At 37.5% G+C, this 21,983-nt stretch overlaps 1 long non-coding RNA gene across 1 annotated transcript in view; it reads right to left on the reverse strand.

Annotated features, from left to right (window-relative positions):
- LOC111179568 (uncharacterized) overlaps positions 1 to 21,983 on the reverse strand; it is a 205,834-nt gene that overhangs the window by 55,386 nt on the left and 128,465 nt on the right. Inside the window, exon 4 of the long non-coding RNA XR_016391017.1 lies at positions 13,111 to 13,315. This is a non-coding gene — a long non-coding RNA (uncharacterized LOC111179568). The remainder of the gene's footprint in view (positions 1 to 13,110; positions 13,316 to 21,983) is intronic.

Here is a 21,983-nt window from a genome sequence, read left to right on the forward strand (position 1 = left end):
AGGAAACAGGCAGTCGAGCTGAAAAAGAATTCAGAGTAATGACAGTAAAGATGATCCAAAATCCTGGAAATAGAATAGAGAAAATACAAGAAATGTTTAACAAGGACTTCGAAGAATTAAAGAACAAACAAACAATGGTGAACAACACAATAAATGAAATAAACTTTTCTAGAAGGAATCAATAGCAGAATAACTGAGGCAGAAGAACGGATAAGTGACCTGGAAGATAAAATAGTGGAAATAACTACCGCAGGGCAGAATACAAAAAAAAGAATGAAAAGAATTGAGTTTCCATGAAAATTCGGAAATTTTTTGTCTCAGTTCCATAAAAAATGCCATTGGTATTTTGACAGGGATTGCAGTGAATGTGAAGATTGCTTTGGGTAGTACAGTCATTTTCACAAGGTTGATTCTTCCAATCCAAGAACATGCTATATCTCTCCATTTGTTTGTATCATCTTTAGTTTCTTTAATCAGTGTCTTACAGTTTTCTGAATACAGGTCTATTGTCTCCTTAGGTGGGTTTATTCCTAGGTATTTTATTCTTTTTGTTGCAATGGTAAATGGCACTGTTTCAGAAAGAGAAAAACTAATACCATATGCTAACACATATATATGGAATAAAAAAAATGGTTCTGAAGAACCTAGGGGCAAGACACGATAAAGATGCAGATGTACAGAATGGACTTGAGGACATGGAGAGGGGTAAGGGAAAGCTGGGTCAAAGTGAGAGAGCGGCATGGACATATATACACTACCAAATGTAAAATAAATAGGGGGAAGCAGCCACATAGCACATGGAGATCAGCTCGGTGCTTTGTGACCACCTGTGGTATAGGGAGGGGTGGTATAGGGAGGGTGGGAGGGAGACGCTAGAGGGAGGAGATATAGGGATATATGTATATGTATAGCTGAATCACTGTTACACAGTAGAAACTAACGCACCATTGCAAAGCAATTATATTTCAATAAGATGTTAAAAAAAAAAAAAGAATTGAGGACAGTCTCAGAGACCTCTGGGACAACATTAAATGCACCAACATTCAAATTATAGGGGTCCCAGAAGAAGAAGAGAAAAAGAAAGGGACTGAAAAAATATTTGAAGAGATTGTAGTTGAAAACTTCCCTATTATGGGAAAGGAAATAGTCAATCAAGTGCAGGAAGCACAGAGAACCCCATACCAGATAAATACAAGGAGAAACACGCCAAGACACATATTAATCAAACTATCAAAAACTAAATACAAAGAAAAATATTAAAAGAAGCAAGGGAAAAGCAACAAATAACATACAAGGGAATCCCCATAAGAGTAACAGGTGATTTGTCAGCAGAAACTCTGCAAGCCAGGAGGGTGTGGCAGGACATTTTAAAAGTGATCAAAGAGAAAAATCTACAACAAATATTACGATACCCAGCAAGGATCTTATTCAGATTTAACGGAGAAATTAAAACGTTCACAGACAAGCAAAAGCTAACAGAATTCAGCACCACCAAACCAGCTTTTCAACAAATGCCAAAGGAACTTCACTAGCCATGAAACACAAGAGAAGGAAAAGACCTACGATAAAAAACACAGAACAATTAAGAAAATGGTAATAGGAACATATATATCAATAACTACTTAAATGTAAATGGATTAAATGCTCCAACCAAAAGACACAGACTGGCTGAATGGATACAAAAACAAGACCCGTATCTTTGCTGTCTACAACAGACCCACTTCAAACCTACAGACATATACAGACTGAAAGTGAGGGGATGGAAAAAGATATTCCATGCAAATGGAAATCAAAAGAAAGCTGGAGTAGCATTTCTCATAGACTTTCAAATAAAGACTATTATAAGAGACAAAGAAAGATGCCACATAATGATCAAGGGATCAATCCAAGAAGAAGATATAACAATTGTAAATATTTATGCACCCAACATAGGAACACCTGAATACATAAGGCAAATGCTAACAACCATAAAAGGGGAAATCGACAGTAACACAATCATAGTAGGGGACTTTAACACACCACTTTCACCAATGGACAGATAATCCAAAATGAAAATAAGGAAACACAAGCTTTAAATGATATAGTAAACAAAATAGACTTAACTGATATTTAAAGGACATTCCATCCAAAAAAACAGAATAGACTTTCTTCTCAAGTACTCACGGAACAGTCTCCAGAATAGATCATATCTTGGGTCACAAATAAAACCTTCGTAAATTTAAGAAAAATGAAATCGTATCAAGTATCTTTTCTGGCCACAATGCTATGAGACTAGATATCAATTATAGGAAAAAAGCTATAAACAATAAAAAAACATGGAGGGTAGACAATACACTACTAAATAACCAAGAGATCACTGAAAAAATCAAACAGGAAATCAAAATATACCTAGAAATAAATAACAGCGAAACGTGATGACCCAAAACCTGTGGGATGCAGCAAAAGCAGTACCAAGAGGGAAGTTTATAGCAATAAAATCCTATGTCAAGAAACCAAAAACATCTCAAATAAACAACCTAACTTTACAGCTAAAGTAATTAGAGAAAGAAGAACAAAAAACCCACAAAGTTAGCAGAAGGAAAGAAATCATACAGATAAGATCAGAAATAAAAAGAAATGAAGGAAATTATATCAAAGATCAATAAATAAAATTGATAAACCATTAGCCAGACTCATCAAGAAAGAGAGAAGATTCAAATCAACAGAATTAGAAATGAAAAAGGAGAAGTAACAACTGACACTGCAGAAATACAAAGGATCATGAGACATTACTACAAGCAACTATATGCCAATAAAATGGACAAGCTGGAAGAGATGGACAAATTCTTAGAAAAGCATAACCTTCCGAGAATGAAACAGGAAGAAATAGAAAATATAAACAGACCAATCACAAGCACTGAAATTGAAACTGTGATTAAACATCTTCCAAAAAACAAAAGCCCAGGACCAGATGGCTTCACAGGTGAATTCTATCAATCATTTAGAGAAGAGCTAACACCTATTCTTCTCACTCTTCCAAAGTATAGTGGAGGGAGGAACACTCCCAAACTCATTCTACGAGGCCACCATCACCCTGATACTGAAACCAGACAAAGATGTCACAAAAAAAAGAAAACTACAGGCCAATATCAATAATGAACATAGATGCAAAAATCCTCAACAAAATAATAGCCAACAGAATCCAACAGCACATTAAAAGGATCATACGCCATCATCAAGTGGGTTTTATCCCAGGAATGCAAGAATTTTTATTGTATGCAAATCAATCAATGTGATACATCATATTAACAAAGTGAAGGAGAAAAACCATATGATCATGTCAATAGATGCAGAAAAAGCATTTGAAAACATTCAACATCCGTTTACGATAAAAACCGTCCAGGGAGCTTCCCTGGTGGCGCAGTGGTTGAGAGTCCGCCTGTTGATGCAGGGGACATGGGTTTGTGCCCCGGTCCGGGATGATCCCATGTGCTGCAGAGCGGCTGGGCCCGTGAGCCATGGCTGCTGAGCCTGCACGTCCAGAGCCTGTGCTCTGCAATGGGAGAGGCCACAACAGTGAGAGGCCCACGTACCGCAAAAACAAACAAACAAGAAAATCCCTCCAGGAAGTAGGCATAAAGGAAACTTACCTCAACATAATAAAGGCCATATATGACAAACCCACAGTCAACATTGTTGTCAATGGTGAAAAACTGAAACCATTTCCACTAAGATCAGGAAAAAGACAAGCTTGCCCACTCTCACCACTCTTATTCAACATAGTTTTGGAAGTTTTAGCCACAGCAATCAGAGAAGAAAAAGAAATAAAAGGAATCCATATCGGAAAAGAAGAAGTAAAACCATCACTGTTTGCAGATGACATGATACTATACATAGAGAATCCTAAAGATGTTACCAGAAAACTACTAGAGCTAATCAATGAAGTTGGTAAAGGAGCAGGATACAAAATTAATGCACAGTAATCTCTTGCATTCCTATATGCTAATGATGATAAATCTGAAAGAGAAATTAAGGAAAGACTCTCATTTACCATAGCAACAAAAAGAATAAAAAACCTAGGAATAAATCTACCTAAGAAGACAAAAGTCCTGTATGCAGAAAACTAAAAGACACTGATGAAAGAAATTAAATATGATACAAAGAGATGGAGAGATATGCCACGTTCTTGGATTGGAAGAATCAACGTTGTGAAAATGACTCTACTACCCAAAGCAATCTATAGATTCAATGCAATCTCTATCAAACTACCAGTGGCATTTTTCACAGAACTAGAACAAAAAATTTCAGAATTGGTATGGAAACACAAAAGACACTGAATAGCCAAAGCAACCTTGAGAAAGAAAAATGGAGCTGGAGGTATCAGGCTCCCTGACTTCAGACTATACTACAAAGCTATAGTCATCAAGACAGTATGGTACTGGCACAAAGACAGAAATATAGATTAATGCAATGGAACAGGATAGAAAGCCCAGAGATAAACCCATGCACATGTAGTCACCTTATCCTTGATAAAGGAGGCAAGAATACACAAAGGAGAAAGGGCAGCCTCTTCCATAAGTGGTGTTGTGAAAACTGGACAGCTACATGTAAAAGAATGAAATTAGAACACTGCCTAACACTGTACACAAAAATAAACTCAAAATGGATTAGAGACTTAAATGTAAGGTCAGACACTATCAAACTCTTAGAGGAAAACATAGGGAGAACACTCTATGACGTAAATCACAGCAAGATCCTTTTTGACCCACCTCCTAGAGAAATGGAAATAAAAACAAAAATTAAAAAATGGGACCTAATGAATTCTAAAGCTTTGGAACAGCAAAGGAAACCATAAACAAGACAAAAAGACAACCCTCAGAATGGGAGAAAATATTTGCAAATGAAGCAACTGACAAAGGATTAATCTCCAAAATATACAAGCAGCTCATGCAGCTCAATATCAAAAAACAAACAACCCAATCACAAAATAGGCAGAAGACCTAAATAGACATTTCTCCAAAGAAGATATACAGGGCTTCCCTGGTGGCGCAGTGGTTGAGAGTCCGCCTGCCGATGCAGGGGACACGGGTTCGTGCCCCGGTCTGGGAAGATCCCACATGCCGCAGAGCGGCTGGGCCTGTGAGCCATGGCCGCTGAGCCTGCGCGTCCGGAGTCTGTGCTCTGCAACGGAAGAGGCCACAACAGTGACAGGCCTGCGTACCGCAAAAAAAAAAAAAAAAAGAAAATAAAAGAAAAAGAAGATATACAGATTGCCAACAAACACATGAAAGAATGTTCAACATCATTAATCATTAGAGAAATGCAAATCAAAAGTACAATGAGGTATCACCTCACTCCAGTCAGAATGGCCACCATCAAAAAATCTACAAACAAGAAATGCTGGAAAGGGTGTGGAGAAAAGGGAACCGCCTTGCACTGTTGGTGGGAATGTCAATTGATACAGCCACTATGGAGAACAGTATGGAGGTTCCTTAAGAAACTAAAAATGGAACTACCATACGACCCAGCAATCCCACTACTGGGCATATACCCTGAGAAAACCATAATTCAAAAAGAGTCATGTACCACAATGTTCATTGCAGCTCTATTTACAATAGCCAGGACATGGAAACAACCAAAGCATCCATCAACAGATGAATGGATAAAGATGTGGCACATATACACAATGGAGTATTACTCAGCCATAAAAAGAATCAAAATTGAGTTATTTGTAGTGAAGTGGATGGACCTAGAAACTGTTATACAGAGTGAAGTAAGTCAGAAAGGGAAAAACAAATACCATATGCTAACACATATATATAGAATAAAAAGAAAAAATGGCTCTGAAGACCTAGGGGCAGGACAGGAATTAGATGCAGATGTGGAGAATGAACTTGAGGACACGGGGAGGGGGAAGGGTAAGCTGGGTCGAAGTGAGAGAGACACATGGACATATATACACTACCAAATATGTAACAGCTAGTGGGAAGCAGCTGCATAGCACAGGAAGATCAGCTTGGTGGTTATTGTCCTCCTAGGGGGTGGGATAGGGAGGATGTGAGGGAGATGCAAAAGGGAGGGGATATGGGGATATATGTATATGTATAGCTGATTCACTTTGTTATACAGCAGAAACTAACACACCATTGTAAAGGAATTATATTCTAATAAAAATGTTAAAAAATAAAAAGTAAAAGCCTCATGGGAACAGCAAACCCAAAAACTACAATAGGTACACACAAAAAGAAAAAACAACCCAAACACAACACTAACGATGGTCATCAAACCACAAGAGAACAAAAGAGGAAGGAAAGAAAACAGACCTACAAAAACAAACCCAAAACAAATAAGAAAATGGCAATAGGAACACACATATCAATAATTACCTTAAATGTAAATGGATTAAATGCACCAACCAAAAGACATAGAATGGCTGAATGTATACGAAAACAAGACCTGTATATATGCTGTCTACAAGAGACCCACCTCAGACCTAGGAACACATACAGACTGAAAGTGAGGGGATAGAAGAAGGTATTCCATGCAAATGGAAATTAAAAGAAAGCTGGAGTAGCAATATTCTTATCAGACAAAATAGACTTAAAAATAAAGACTATTAAAATAGACTAATAAGGACACTACATAATGATCAAGGAATCAATTCAAGAAGATGATATAACAATTGTAAACATATATGCACCGAACATGGGAGCACCTCAATATATAAGGCAAATACTAACAGCCATAAAGGGAGAAGTCGATAGTAACACAATAATAGTGGGGGACCTTAACACCCCACTTGCAACAATGGACACACCATCCAGACAGAAAATCAGTAAGGAAACACTGGCCTTAAATGACACATTCGACCAGATGGACTTAATTGATATTTATAGGGCACTCCATCCAAAAGCAGAAGAATACACATTCTTCTCAACAGCACACGGAATATTCTCCAAGATTGACCACATCCTGGGCCACAAAGTGAGCCTCAGAAAATTTAAGAAAATTGAAATCATATCAAGCATCTTTTCCAAACACAATATGATGAGATTAGAAATAAACTACAAGAAAAAAAACTATAAAAAATACAAAGACGTGGAAGCTAAACAATAAGCTACTAAACAACCAATGGATCACTGAAGAAATCAAAGAGGAAATCGAAAAGTTCCTTGAGATAAATGAAAATGAAAGCATCTGTGGACTACAACAAAAGCAGTTCTAAGAGAGAAGTTTACAGCAATACAATCTTACACCAGGAAATAAAAATCTCAAATAAACAACCTAACCTTACGCCTAAACCAACTAGAGAAAGAAGAACAAACAAAACCCAAAGTTAGCAGAAGGAAACAAGTCATAAAGATCAGAGCAGAAATAAATGAAATAGAGACAAAGAAGACAATATCAAAGATCAATCAAACTAAAATCTGGTTCTTTGAAAAGATAAACGAAATTGATAAACCTTTAGCCAGACTCATAAAGAAAAAAAGGTAAGGGACTCAAATCAATAAAATTGGAAATGAAAAAGGAGAAGTTACAACTGACACCACAGAAATACAAAGGATCATAAGAGACTACTATATGCAACGATATGCCAATAAAATGGACAACCTGGAAGAAATGGACAAATTCTTAGAAAAGTACAATCTCACAAGATTGAACCAGGAAGAATTAGAAAATATGAATAGACCAATCACAAGCACTGAAATTGAAACTGTAATTAAAAAACTCCCAACAAACAAAACTCCAGGACCTGATGGCTTCACAGGTGAATTCTATCAAACAGGGAAGAGCTAACAGCTATTCTTCTGAAACTGTTCCAAAAAATTGCAGAGGAAGGAAAACTCCCAAACTCACTCTATGAGGCCATGATCACCCTGATACCGTAGATATCATACCATACCATAGACACAACAAAGATATTACAAAAAAAGAAAATTACAGACCAATATCACCGATGAACATAGATGCAAAAATCCTCAACAAGATACTAGCAATTCGAATCCAACAATACATTAAAAGGATCATACATCATGATCAAGTGGGGCTTATCCCAAGGATGCAAGGGTTTTTCAGTATCCTCAAATCAATCAGTGTGATAAACCACATGGACAAACTGAAGAAGAAAAACCATATAATCATCTCAATAGATGCAGAAAAAGCTTTGACAAAATGCAACACCCATTTATAATAAAAACTCTCCAGAAAGTGGGCATAGAGGGAATCTACCTCAACATAATAAAGGCCATATATGACAAACCTACAGTTAGCTTCATATTCAATGGTGGAAAGCTGAAAGCATTTCCTCTAAGATCAGGAATAAGACAAGGATGCCCACTATCACCACTTTTATTCAACATAGTTTTGGAAGTCCTAGCTATGGCAATTAGAGAAGAAAAAGAATGAAAAGGAATTGGAAAAGAAGAAGTTAAACCGTCACTGTTTGCAGATGACATGATACTATACATAGAAAATCCTAAAGATGCTACCAGAAAACTACTGGAGCTCATCAATGAATCTGGTAAAGTTGCAGGCTACGAAATTAATACACAGAAATCTGTTGCATTTCTATATACTAACAATGAAAGATCAGAAAGAGAAGTTAAAGAAACAATCCCATTTACCATTGCATCAAAAAGAATAAAATGCCTAGGAATAAACCTACCTATGGAGACAAAAGAACTGTACTCCAAAAAGTATAAGATGCTAATGGAAGAAGCTGAAGATCACACAAACAGATGGAAAGATATACCATGTTCCTGGATTGAAAGAATCAATATTGTCAAACTGAGTATACTACCCAAGGCAATCTACAGATTCAGTGCAATCCCTATAAAATTACCAATGGCATTTTTCACAGAACTAGAACAAAAAATCTTAAAATTGTAAGGAGACACAAAAGACCCCGAAGAGCCAAAGCAATCTTGGGAAAGAAAAATGGAGCTGGAATAATCAGGCTCACTGACCTCAGACTATACTACAAAGCTACAGTCATCAAAATAGTATGGTGCTCACACAAAAATAGAACTATAGATCAATGGAAAAGGATAGAAAGCCCAGAAATAAACCCACACACCTATGGTCAATTAATCTATGACAAACGAGGCAAGACTATACAATGGTGGAAAGACAGTCTCTTCAACAAATGGTGCTCAGAAAACTGGACAGCTACATGTAAAATAAATGAAATTAGACCATCTTTTTTTTTTTGCGGTACGCGGGCCTCTCACCGTTGTGGCCCCTCCTGTTGCAGAGCATAGGCTCCGGACGCACAGGCTCAGCGGCCATGGCTCACAAGCCCAGCCGCTCTGCGGCATGTGGGATCCTTGCGGACTGGGGCACGAACCCACATCCCCTGCATTGGCAGGCGGACTCTCAACCATTGCACCACCAGGGAAGCCCTTTATTTATTTATTTATTTTTAGTTCTTGAAATTAGACTATCTTTAACACCATACACAAAAATAACCTCAAGATGGGTTAAAGTCCTAAATGTGAGACTGGACACTATAAAACTCCTAGAGGAAAACATAGGCACAACACTCTGACACAAATCACAGCCATATCTTTTCTGATCCTTTTCTGATCTGATCTATTTATTAATGGAAATAAAAAGAAAAATAAACAAATGGGACCTAATAAAACTCAAAAGCTTTTGCACAGCAAAGAAACCATAAATAAAAGGAAAAGACAACCCACAGATAGGGAGAAAATATTTGCAAATGATGTGACCAACAAGGGATTAGTCTCCAAAATTTACAAACAGCTCATGCAACTTAATATCATCAAAACAAAAAGCCCAATCGAAAAATTGTCAAAAGACCTAAATAGACATTTCTCCAAAGACATACAGATGGCCAAGAAGCTCATGAAAAGATGCTCAACATCACTAATGATTAGAGAAATGCAAATCAAAACTACAGTGAGATATCACATCACACCAGTCAAAATAGCTATCATCAAAAAATCCACAAACAATAAATGCTGGAGAGGGAGTGGAGAGAAGGGACTCCTCCTACACTGTTGGTGGGAATGTAAATTGGTACAGCCACTATGGAGAACAGTATGGAGGTTCCTTTAAAAAATAAAAATAGAGTTATCATATGGCCCTGCAATCCCACTCCTGGGCATATATCCAGAGAAAAACATGGTCCGAAAGGATACATGCACCCCGAAGTTCATTGCAGTGTTGTTTACAACCACCAAGACATGAAAGTAACCTAAATGCCCATCTACAGAGGAATGCAGAAAGATGTGGTAAATATATACAAGGGAATATTACTCAGCCTTAAAAAAAGAATGAAATAATGCCATTTGCAGCAACATGGATGCACCTAGAGATTATCATACTGAGTGAAGTAATTCAGACAGAGAAAGAGAAATATCATATGACATCACTTATATGTAGAATCCAAAAAGAAATTATACAAATGAACGTATTTACAAAACAGAAATGGACACACAGAATTAGAGAATGAACTTATGGTTACTGGCAGGGGTGGGGAAGGGTGAATGGAAGGGATAGTTAGGGAGTTTGGGATTGACATGTACACACCGCTAGAGTTAAAAAGGATAACCAACAAGGAACTACTGTATAGTACAGGGAACTCTGCTCAACGTTATGTGGCAGCCTGGATGGGAGGGGAGTCTGGGGGAGAATGGATACATGTATATGTATGGCTGAGTCACTTTGCTGTGCACCTGAAACCATCACAACATTGTTAATCAGCTATACTCCAGTATAAAATAAAAAGTTTTAAAAATTTTAAAAATTAAAAACAAATGACAAATACTGAATCAAAACAATAAAATAAGACAAAGGCCTTAAAGAAAGATAAAGAAGGACACTATATAATGGTAAAAGAATCAATACAAGAAGACTGTTTTACACTTGTAAACATATATGCACCTAATATAGTAGCACCCAAATACATAAAACAAATACTAACAGACATAAAGGGAGAAACTGATGAGAATACAATAATACTAGGAGATGTTAACACCCCACTCCTATCAGTGGACAGATTTTCTAGACTGAAAATCAATAAGGCAACAGAGATCCTAAGTGATACAATAGAGCTGTGTATTTTCAGGACATCACATCCAAAATAAAAACCAGAATACACATTCTTTTCATGGAACATTCTCTAGGATTGATCACATCCTAGGGCACAAAACTAACCTCAACAAATTTAAGAGTGCAGAAATTATTTCAAGCATCTTCTCTGACCACAGTGGCATGAAAGTAGAAATCAACCATACAAAAAGAAATGAGAAAAAAAAATGATTACATGGAGACTAAACAATGCTACTAAAAAACCAGTAAGTCAAAAAGGAAATTTAAAAGTACCTTGGGACAACAGACAATGATAACACAACCATACAAAATCTATGGGATGCAGCAAAAGCAGTTCTTAAGAGGGAAGTTCACAGCAATACAGGCCTTCCTCAAAAAACAAGAAAAATCTCAAATAAACAACCTAACATACCACCTAAAAGAATTACATAGTTAGGGAGTTTGGGATTGACATGTACATACTGCTATGTTTAAGGTGGATAACCAACGGGGACCTACTGTATAACACAGGGAACTCTGCTCAATATTATGTGATGACCTGAATGGGAGGGCAGTTTGAAAAGGAGTGGATACATGTGTATGTGTCGCTGAATCACTTTGCTGTGTGTCTGAAACTAATACAACACTGTTAATCAACTGTACTCCAATATTAAATAAAAACTTTAAAAAAATAAAATAACATTTAGCTTTTGGCCAACTCTATAAATAAAGTAAAAATCATTGAATTATATTTAAAAAAGAATTAGGAAAAGAAGAACAAACAAAACCTAAAGTCAGCAGAAAGAAGGAAATAATAAAAATCAGGGAGGAAAAAAATTATAAAGAGATTTTAAAAAATAGGAAAAAAATCAATAAAACCAAGAGCTGGTTCTTTGAAAGGGTAAATGAATTTGACAAACCTCTGGCCAAAGTCACCAACAAGAATAGAAAGACAACCCAAATAAACAAAATAAGAAATGAAAAAGGAGAAATCTCAACTGATACCATAGAAATTTTAAAAAATCATAAGAGGATACTATGAACAATTATATACCAACAAATTTGATAACCTCAAAGAAATGGACAACTTTCTATAAACATAAGCCCACCAAAATTGAATCAAGAAGAAACAGATAATTTGAACAGATCAATCACTAGAAATGAAATAGAATCTGTAATAAAAAATAAATAAAAAAAGAACTCCCTACAAACAAAAATCCAGGACCAGATGGCTTCACAGGCAAATTCTACCAAATATACAATGAAGAACTTATACCAATCCTTTTCAAACTCTTCCAAAAGATCAAAGAGGAGGGAACACTCCCAAAGACATTCTATAAAACCACTATCACTCTGATACCAAAACCAGACAAAGATACCACCAAAAAAGAAAATTACAGCTTTGATGAATATAGATGCAAAAATTCTCAAGAAAATATAAGCAAACCAAATCCAACAACACATAAAAACGATCATACATCATGACCAGGTGGGATTCATCCCAAGTTCATAAGGATGGTTCAATGTACACAAATCAATCAATGTAATACACCACATTAACAAAAGTCAAAAATCACATGATCATCTCAATAGATGTAGAAAAAGCATTTGACAAAATTCAACATCCATTCATGATAAAAACTCTTACCAAAGTGGGTATAGAGGGAACATATCTCAACATAATAAAAGCCATTTATGACAAACCCACAGCCAATATAATACTCAATGGTGAAAAGCTGAAAGCCTTCCCACTAAAATCTGGAACAAGACAAGAATGCCCACTCTCACCACGTCTATTCAACATAGTATTGGAAGTCCTAGCCACAGCAATCAGACAAGAAAAGGAAATCAGACAGGAAAAGGTATCCAAATTGGAAGAGAAGAGGTAAAACTGTCACTATATGCAGATGACATAATACTATACACAGAAAACCCTAAGGACTCCACACAAAAACTACTAGATATAATAAATGAATTTATCAAAGTAGCAGGATACAAAATTAACATTCAGAAATCAGATGCATTTCTTTACACTAACAAAGAAATATCAGAAAGCGAATGTAAAAACAACTATACCTTTTAAAATTGCAACGGGGCTTCCCTGGTGGCACAGTGGTTGAGAGTCCGCCTGCCGATGCAGGGGACGCGGGTTCGTGCCCCCATCCGGGATGATCCCACATGCCGCGGAGTGGCTGGGCCCGTGAGCCATGGCCGCTGGGCCTGCGCGTCCGGAGCCTGTGCTCTGCAGCAGGAGAAGCCGCGGTAGTGAGAGGCCCGCATACTGCAAAAAAAAGAAAAAAAAGAAAAAGAAATTGCAACAACAAGAACAAAATACTTAGGAATAAACCTGAGCAAGGAGGTGAAAGACTTATACATTGAGAACTATAAAACATTAATAAAGGAAATTAAAGAGGATTCACATAAATGGAAAGATATCCCAAGTTCTTGGATTAGAAGAATTAATATTATTAAAATAGAAATACTACCTAAAGCAGTCTACAGGTTTAATGCAATCCCTATCAGATCACCCATGACACTTTTCACAAAACTAGAACAAATAATCCAAAAATTTATATGGAACCATGAAAGACCCAGAATTGCCAAAGCAATACTGAGGGGGAAAAAAACAAAGCAGGAGGCATAACACTCCCAGAGTTCAGACAATACTATACAGCTACAGTAATCAAAACATTATGGTATTGGCACAAAAACAGACATACAGATCAACAGAAAACAATAGAGAGCCCAGAAATAACCCCACACACCTATGGTCAATTAATCTTCAACAAAGGAGGTAAGAATATAAAATGGGAAAAAGACAGTCTCTTCAGCAAGTGGTGCTGGGAAAATTGGACAGCTGCATGTAAGTCAATGAAGTTAAAACACACCCTCACACCATGCAGAAAAATAAACTCAAAATGGCTTAAAGACTTAAACATAAGACATGACACCATAAAATTCCTAGAAGAGAACACAGGCAAAACATTCTCTGACACAAATTGAAGCAACGTTTTCTTAGGTCAGTCTCCCAAGGCAATAGAAATAAAAACAAAAATAAACAAGTGGGACTTAATCAAACTTACAAGCTTTTGCACAGCAAAGCAAACCATAAAAAACAAATGTACAAACAAAAAAACCCAAAAATACAACCTACAGGATGGGAGAAAATATTTGCAAATGATGTCACAGACAAGGGCTTAATCTCCAAAATATACAAATATCTCATACAACTCAACAAAAAAACCACAAACAACCCAATCAAAAAATGGGCAGAAGACCTAAACAGACATTGCTCCAAAGAAGACATACAGATGGCCAGGAGCCACACGAAAAGATGCTCAACAACACTGATTATTAGAGAAATGCAAATCAAAAGAACAATGAGGTACCACCTCACACTGGTCAGAATAGCCATCATTAAAAAGTCTACAAATGACAAATGCTGGAGAGGGTGTGGAGAAAAGGAAACCCTCTTATACTGTTGGTGGTGATGTAAGTTGGTGCAGCCACTATGAAAAACAGTATGGAGGTTCCTCAGAAAACTAAAAATAGAACTACCATATGATCCAGCAAACCCATTCCTGGGCATATACCTGGACAAACTATAATTCAAAAAGATATGTGCACCCCTATGTTCATAGCAGCACTATTCACAATAGCCAAGACATGGACACAACCTAATGTCCATCGACAGATGAATGGATAAAGAAGATATGGTACATATATACAATGGAATACTACTCAGCCATAAAAAAAACAAAATAATGCCATTTGCAGCAACATGGATGCAACTAGAGATTATCATATTAAGTGAAGTAAATTAGAAAGACAAATACCATATGATATCACTTATATGCGGAATCTAAAATATGGCACAAATGACCCTATCTACAAAACAGAAACAGACTCACAGACATAGAGAACACAGTTGTGGTTGCCGAGGGGGAGGGGGAGACGGAGAGGAATGGACTGGCAGTTTGGGGTTAGTAGATGCAAACTACTACATCTAGAATGGATAAACAACAAGGTCCTACTGTACAGCACATGGAACTATATCCAATCCCTGAAATAAACCATAATGGAAAAGAATATGTTAAAAAAAAGGTATACATGTGTATAACTGAGTCACTGTGCTGTACAACAGAGACTGTCACAACATTGTAAATCAACAATACTTAAAAAAAATCTACTTGGCACCAACATCATGAACAAAATCAAAAGATGAATGACAACGTGAGAAAGATATTAACCACACGCAAGACAGACAAGGGGCTAATTTCCTCATATAATAATAATAATAATGATAATAATAATAAAACAATCTAAAAAACAATAACACAAGAGAAAATTACCCAAAGATATGAACAGAAAAAATAAATTACTAATGGTATTTATTCATTAGTAGTATGCTACACGAAATATGCACAACCTCTCCTAAAAGAAATTAAAATATAAACTTGACATATTACATCCAAAGTTGCTTATACACCTTACTGGTGAAGATCGTGGGAAACAAGCACTCAGAGCAAAACAGGATTAAAGTAAAAGGACTACTTTATAATAAAAAAAGGTAAATAGACTCTAAAATAGCTCCCAATAATCCCTGCTTCCTGGTATTGATGCCCCTGTGTAATCCTCTCCACTTAAGTGTGTGCTGGACCTAGTGACTCTCTTCTAACCAAAAGAATATGGCAAAAGTGATGAGATATTATTTCCAAGATTTAATTACAAATAATTCTAGCTTCCATCATATTCACTCTCTTGCTTTCTCCCTCACTTACTCTGAGGGACACCAACTGCTGCACTGTAAGCTGCTTTTTGCAGAGGCCCACATGGCGAGGAGCTGATTATTTCTAGCCAATAGCCAGTGAGAGAACCTGAGGCCTGCCAACAGCATGTGAGTGAGTTTGGAAGTGGATCTTCCCACATTTGAGCCTTAAGATGACTGCAGCAGCAGCCAACAATTTGATTGCAGCCTTATGAGAGTTTCTGAGCCTGAGGAGTTAGCTCAGCCACACCAGATTCCTCACCCACAAAAACTGCATGATAAATGATTGTTAAAAAGACACAGCTTTGGGACAATCTGTTACATAGCAAGAGATAAATAATACAGATTTTCATAACTGTGGAACTGGGGTGCTGCCTTGGCTTTGGAAGCAGACAATGGACAGAGGCTGGAAAGGTTTTGAGGAGCATGTTAGCGAAAGCTTAAATTGCCTTGAATAGACTCTTAGTAGAAATACGGACTTTGAGGATGCTGCCATTAAGGGCACAAAAGAAGTGAAGAACATGTTAGTGGTTATATAGAAAAAAAGGGATCCTTGTTAATGAGTGGCAGAAAGCTTAGCAACACTGTTGCCTTCATTAACATGGAAAGCAGGATATGTGTTGAATGAGCTGGGTGACCTACCTGAGATTCCCAAACAATCTGCTGAGATTACTACTTAATTTTTTCTTGCTGTTTATAATAAAAATGAGAGAATAGAGAGATATATGGAAAGAAGAATAGTTAAACAAAAATGAATCAGAACTGGAGAGTTATGGTAAGATGGTGGAGTAGGAAGCACCAGGAATTCATCTCCATACCTAGACAACATTTGTCCTGGGAGAATCTGCTTGATATAAATTTTGGAACTCTGGAGTCAATTAAAAGGCTTGCAGCTTCCATGGAAAGACTTGGACACTAAATTACAATAATTTAGGCCAATTTCAGCACTTAGCTCAGTAGCAGCTACCCATTGCCCACCCCCTAAACCAGTGGCAGGCAGCCATGTACATGTTAAAGGAACAGCTTGCAGATAACTTGCCAGAGCCAATGTAGGCAATAAAAACCCTGTCCTCCGGTATCAAGGATCTATGCTCTGATTGCTGATTTCTGCTTCTGATTGCAAAGGTATAGACAAAGAGACGGGGAGCCACTGTTGCAACCCTCACCACCACTGCTGCAAGCCCATCCCTTTCAGCTAAGTGGCTTCTAGGAGATATAAAGGGTGGGTCCATTTCCCCCCTTTCATTTTTGTCTCTCCCCCCTTGTGGAGCCAGACATTTAAAGACTAGAATATTCAGAAGCAACCACATATAAAGGGGAATTTAGAAAGTCACTGTACAGACCAAGGGAAAGGTACAGACTCAGAAAAGCCTTGAGAGGACTTTATGAAGTTTATAATTCAGGCTGATTGCTGACACAGAGGAAAGAAAGAAAACTACAGGCCAATATCACTGATGAACATAGATGCAAAAATCCTCAACAAAATACTAGCAAACAGAAGCCAACAACACATTAAAAGGATCATACACCATGATCAAGTTGGTTTTATTCCAGGAATGCAAGGATTCTTCAATATACACAAATCTATCAATGTGATAAACCATATTAACAAATTGAAGGAGAAAAACCATATGATCATCTCAATAGATGCAGAGAAAGCTTTTGACAAAATTCAACACCCATTTATGATAAAAACCCTGCAGAAAGTAGGCATAGAGGGAACTTTCCTTAACATAATAAAGGCCATATATGACAAGCCCATAGCCAACATCATCCTCAATAGTGAAAAACTGAAAGCATTTCCACTAAGATCAGGAATAAGACAAGGTTGCCCACTCAACCCACTGTTATTCAACATAGTTTTGGAAGTTTTAGCCACAGCAATCAGAGAAGAAAAGGAAATAAAAGGAATCCAAATCGGAAAAGAAGAAGTAAAGCTGTCACTCTTTGCAGATGACATGATACTATACATAGAGAATCCTAAAGATGCTACCAGAAAACTACTAGAGCTAATCAATGAATTTGGTAAAGTAGCAGGATACAAAATTAATGCACAGAAATCTCTGGCATTCTTATACACTAATGATGAAAAATCTGAAAGTGAAATCAAGAAGACACTCCCATTTACCACTGCAACAAAAAGAATAAAATATCTATGAATAAACCTACCTAAGGAGACAGAAGACCTGTATGCAGAAAATTATAAGACATTGATGAAAGAAATTAAAGATGACACAAATAGATGGAGAGATATACCATGTTCTTAGATTGGAAGAATCAACATTGCAAAAATGACTCTACTACTCAAAGCAATCTATAGATTCAATGCAATCCCCATCAAACTACCACTGGCATTTTTCACAGAACTAGAACAAAAAATTTCACAATTTGTATGGAAACACAAAAGACCCCGAATAGCCAAAGCAATCTTGAGAACGAAAAACCAAGCTGGAGGAATCAGGCTCCCTGACTTCAGACTATACTACAAAGCTACAGTAATCAAGACAGTATGGTACTGGCACAAAAACAGAAAGACACATCAATGGAACAGGAGAGAAAGCTCAGAGATAAACCCATGCACATATGGTCACCTTATCTTTGATAAAGGAGGCAGGAATGTACAGTGGAGAAAGGACAGCCTCTTCAATAAGTGGTGCTGGGAAAACAGGACAGGTACATGTAAAAGTATGAGATTAGATCACTCCCTAACACCATACACAAAAATAAGCTCAAAATGGATTCAAGACCTAAATGTAAGGCCAGAAACTATCAAACTCTTAGAGGAAAACATAGGCAGAACACTCTATGACATAAATCACAGCAAGATCCTTTTTGACCCACCTCCTAGAGAAATGGAAAATAAAAACAAAAAAAAACAAATGTGACCTAATGAAACTTCAAAGCTTTTGCACAGCAAAGGAAACCATAAACAAGACCAAAAGACAACCCTCAGAATGCGAGAAAATATTTGCAAACGAAGCAACTGACAAAGGATTAATCTCCAAAATTTACAAGCAGCTCATGCAGCTCAATAACAAAAAAACAAACAACCCAATCCAAAAATGGGCAGAAGACCTAAATAGACATTTCTCCAAAGAAGATATACAGACTGCCAACAAACACATGAAAGAATGCTCAACATCATTAATCATTAGAGAAATGCAAATCAAAACTACAATGAGATATCATCTCACACCAGTCAGAATGGCCATCATCAAAAAATCTACAAACAATAAATGCTGGAGAGGGTGTGGAGAAAAGGGAACACTCTTGCACTGCTGGTGGGAATGTGAATTGGTTCAGCCACTATGGAGAACAGTATGGAGGTTCCTTAAAAAACTACAAATAGATCTACCACATGACCCAGCAATCCCACTACTGGGCATATACCCTGAGAAAACCAAAATTCAGAAAGAGTCATGTACCAAAATGTTCATTGCAGCTCTATTTACAATAGCCAGGAGATGGAAACAACCTAAGTGCCCATCATCGGATGAATGGATAAAGAAAATGTGGCACATATATACAATGGAATATTACTCAGCCATAAAAAGAAACGAAATTGGGCTATTTGTAATGAGGTGGATAGACCTAGAGTCTGTCATACAGAGTGAAGTAAGTCAGAAAGAGAAAGACAAATACCGTATGCTAACACATATATATGGAAATTAAGAAAAAAAATGTCATGAAGAACCTAGGGGTAAGACAGGAATAAAGACACAGACCTACTGGAGAACGGACTTGAGGATATGGGGAGGGGGAAGGGTGAGCTGTGACAGGGCGAGAGAGAGGCATGGACATATATACACTAACAAACGTAAGGTAGATAGCTAGTAGGAAGCAGCCGTATGGCACAGGGATATTGGCTCGGTGCTTTGTGACCGCCTGGAGGGGTGGGATAGGGAGGGTGGGAGTGCGATGCAAGAGGGAAGAGATATGGGAACATATGTTATATGTATAACTGACACACTTTGTTATAAAGCAGAAACTAACACACCATTGTAAAGCAATTATACCCCAATAAAGATGTTAAAAAAAAAAAAAAAGCAAACCCTGGGAAACAGAAAGACTCTTTTTAATTAAGTCAACAGACTGTCCACTGAATCAACAGAAACTGTCTCTGACAAAGATGACAGGTTAACCAAAGATTCTGTCTCTTGTAATAGACTTTATTTTAAAGTCTATTTTGTCTGATATGAGAATTGCTACTCCAGCTTTCTTTTGATTTCCATTTGCATGGAATATCTTTTTCCATCCCCTCACTTTCAGTCTGTATGTGTCCCTAGGTCTGAAGTGGTTCTCTTGTAGACAGCATATATACAGGTCTTGTTTTTGTATCCATTCAGCCAGTCTGTGTCTTTTGGTGGGAGCATTTAATCCATTTACATTTAAGGTAATTATCGATATGTATGTTCCTATTCCCATTTTCTTAATTGTTTTGGGTGTGTTATTGTAGGTCTTTTCCTTCTCTTGTGTTTCCTGCCTAGAGAACTTCCTTTAGCATTTGTTGTAAAGCTGGTTTGGTGGTTCTGAACTCTCTCAGCTTTTGCTTATCTGTAAAGGTTTTAATTTCTCCATCAAATCTGAATAAGATCCTTGCTGGGTAGCGTAATCTTGGTTGTAGGTTTTTTTCATTCATCACTTTAAATATGTCCTGCCACTCCCTTCTGGCTTGCAGAGTTTCTGCTGAAAGATCAGCTGTTAAGCTTATGGGGATTCCCTGTGTGTTATTTGTTGTTTTTCCCTTGCTGCTTTTAATGTGTTTTCTTTCTTTTTTTTTTTTTGCGGTACACGGGCCTGTCACCGCTGTGGCCTCTCCCGCTGCGGCGCACAGGCTCTGGAGGTGCAAGCTCAGCGGCCATGGCTCACGGGCCCAGCCGCTCCACAGCATGTGGGATCCTCCCAGACCGGGGCACAAACCCACACCCCCTGCATCGGCAGGCGGACTCCCAACCACTGCACCACCAGGGAAGCCCCTTTATTTAATCTTTGATAGTTTGATTAATATGTGTCTTGGCATGTGTCTCCTTGGATTTATCCTATATGGGACTCTCTGTGCTTCCTGGACTTGATTAACTATTTCCTTTCCCATATTAGGGAAGTTTTCAACTATAATCTCTTCAAATATTTTCTCAGTCCCTTTCCTTTTCTCTTCTTCTTCTGGGACCCCTATAATTCGAATGTTGGTGCATTTAATGTTGTCCCAGAGGTGTCTGAGACTGTCCTCAGTTCTTCTCATTCTTTTTTCTTTATTCTGCTCTGCCATAGTTATTTCCACTATTTTATTTTCCAGGTCACTTATCCGTTCTTCTGCTTCAGTTATTCTGCTATTGATCCCTTCTAGAGAATTTTAAATTTCATTTATTGTGTTGTTCATCATTGTTTGTTTGCTCTTTAATTCTTCAAGGTCCTTGTTAAACATTTTTGTATTTTCTCTATTCTATTTCCAAGATTTTGGATCATCTTTACTATCATTATTCTGAATTCTTTTTCAGGTAGACTGCCTATTTCCTCTTCATTTATTAGGTCTGGTGGGTTTTTACCTTGCTCCTTCATCTGCTGTGTGTTTCTGTCTTCTCATTTTGGTTAACTTACTGTGTCTGGGTTCTCCTTTTCACAGGCTGCAGGTTCTTAGTTCCTGTTGTTTTTGGTGTCTGTCCCCAGTGGCTAAGGTTGGTTCAGTGGGTTGTGTAGGCTTCCTGGTGGAGGGGACTAGTGCCTGTGTTCTGGTGGATGAGGCTGGATCTTGTCTTTCTGGTGGGCAGGTCCACGTCTGGGCATGTGTTTTGGGGTGTCTGTGGCCTTATTATGATTTTAGGCAGCCTCTCTGCTAATGGATGGGGCTGTGTTCCTGTCTCGCTAGTTGTTTGGCATAGGGTGTCCAGCACTGTAGCTTGCTGGCCGTTGAGTGGAGTTGGGTCTTGGCGTTAAGATGGAGATCTCTGGGAGGTTTTCGCCATTTGATATTACATGGATCTGGGAGGTCTCTTGTGGACCAGTGTCCTGAAGTTGGTTCTCCCACCTCAGAGGCAAAACACTGACTCCTGGCTGCAGCACCAAGAGCCTTTCATCCACATGGCTCAGAATAAAAGGGAGAAAAAATAAGAAAGAAAGGGGATAAAATAAAATAAAGTAAAATAAAATAAAGTTATTAAAATAAAAAATAATTATTAAAAAAATT

The sequence above is a fragment of the Delphinapterus leucas genome, chromosome 20, assembly GCF_059928025.1.
Source record: "Delphinapterus leucas isolate spDelLeu-1000000601 "Yukka" chromosome 20, BTC_Dleu_Yukka2, whole genome shotgun sequence".
Taxonomy (NCBI): Eukaryota; Metazoa; Chordata; class Mammalia; order Artiodactyla; family Monodontidae; genus Delphinapterus; species Delphinapterus leucas.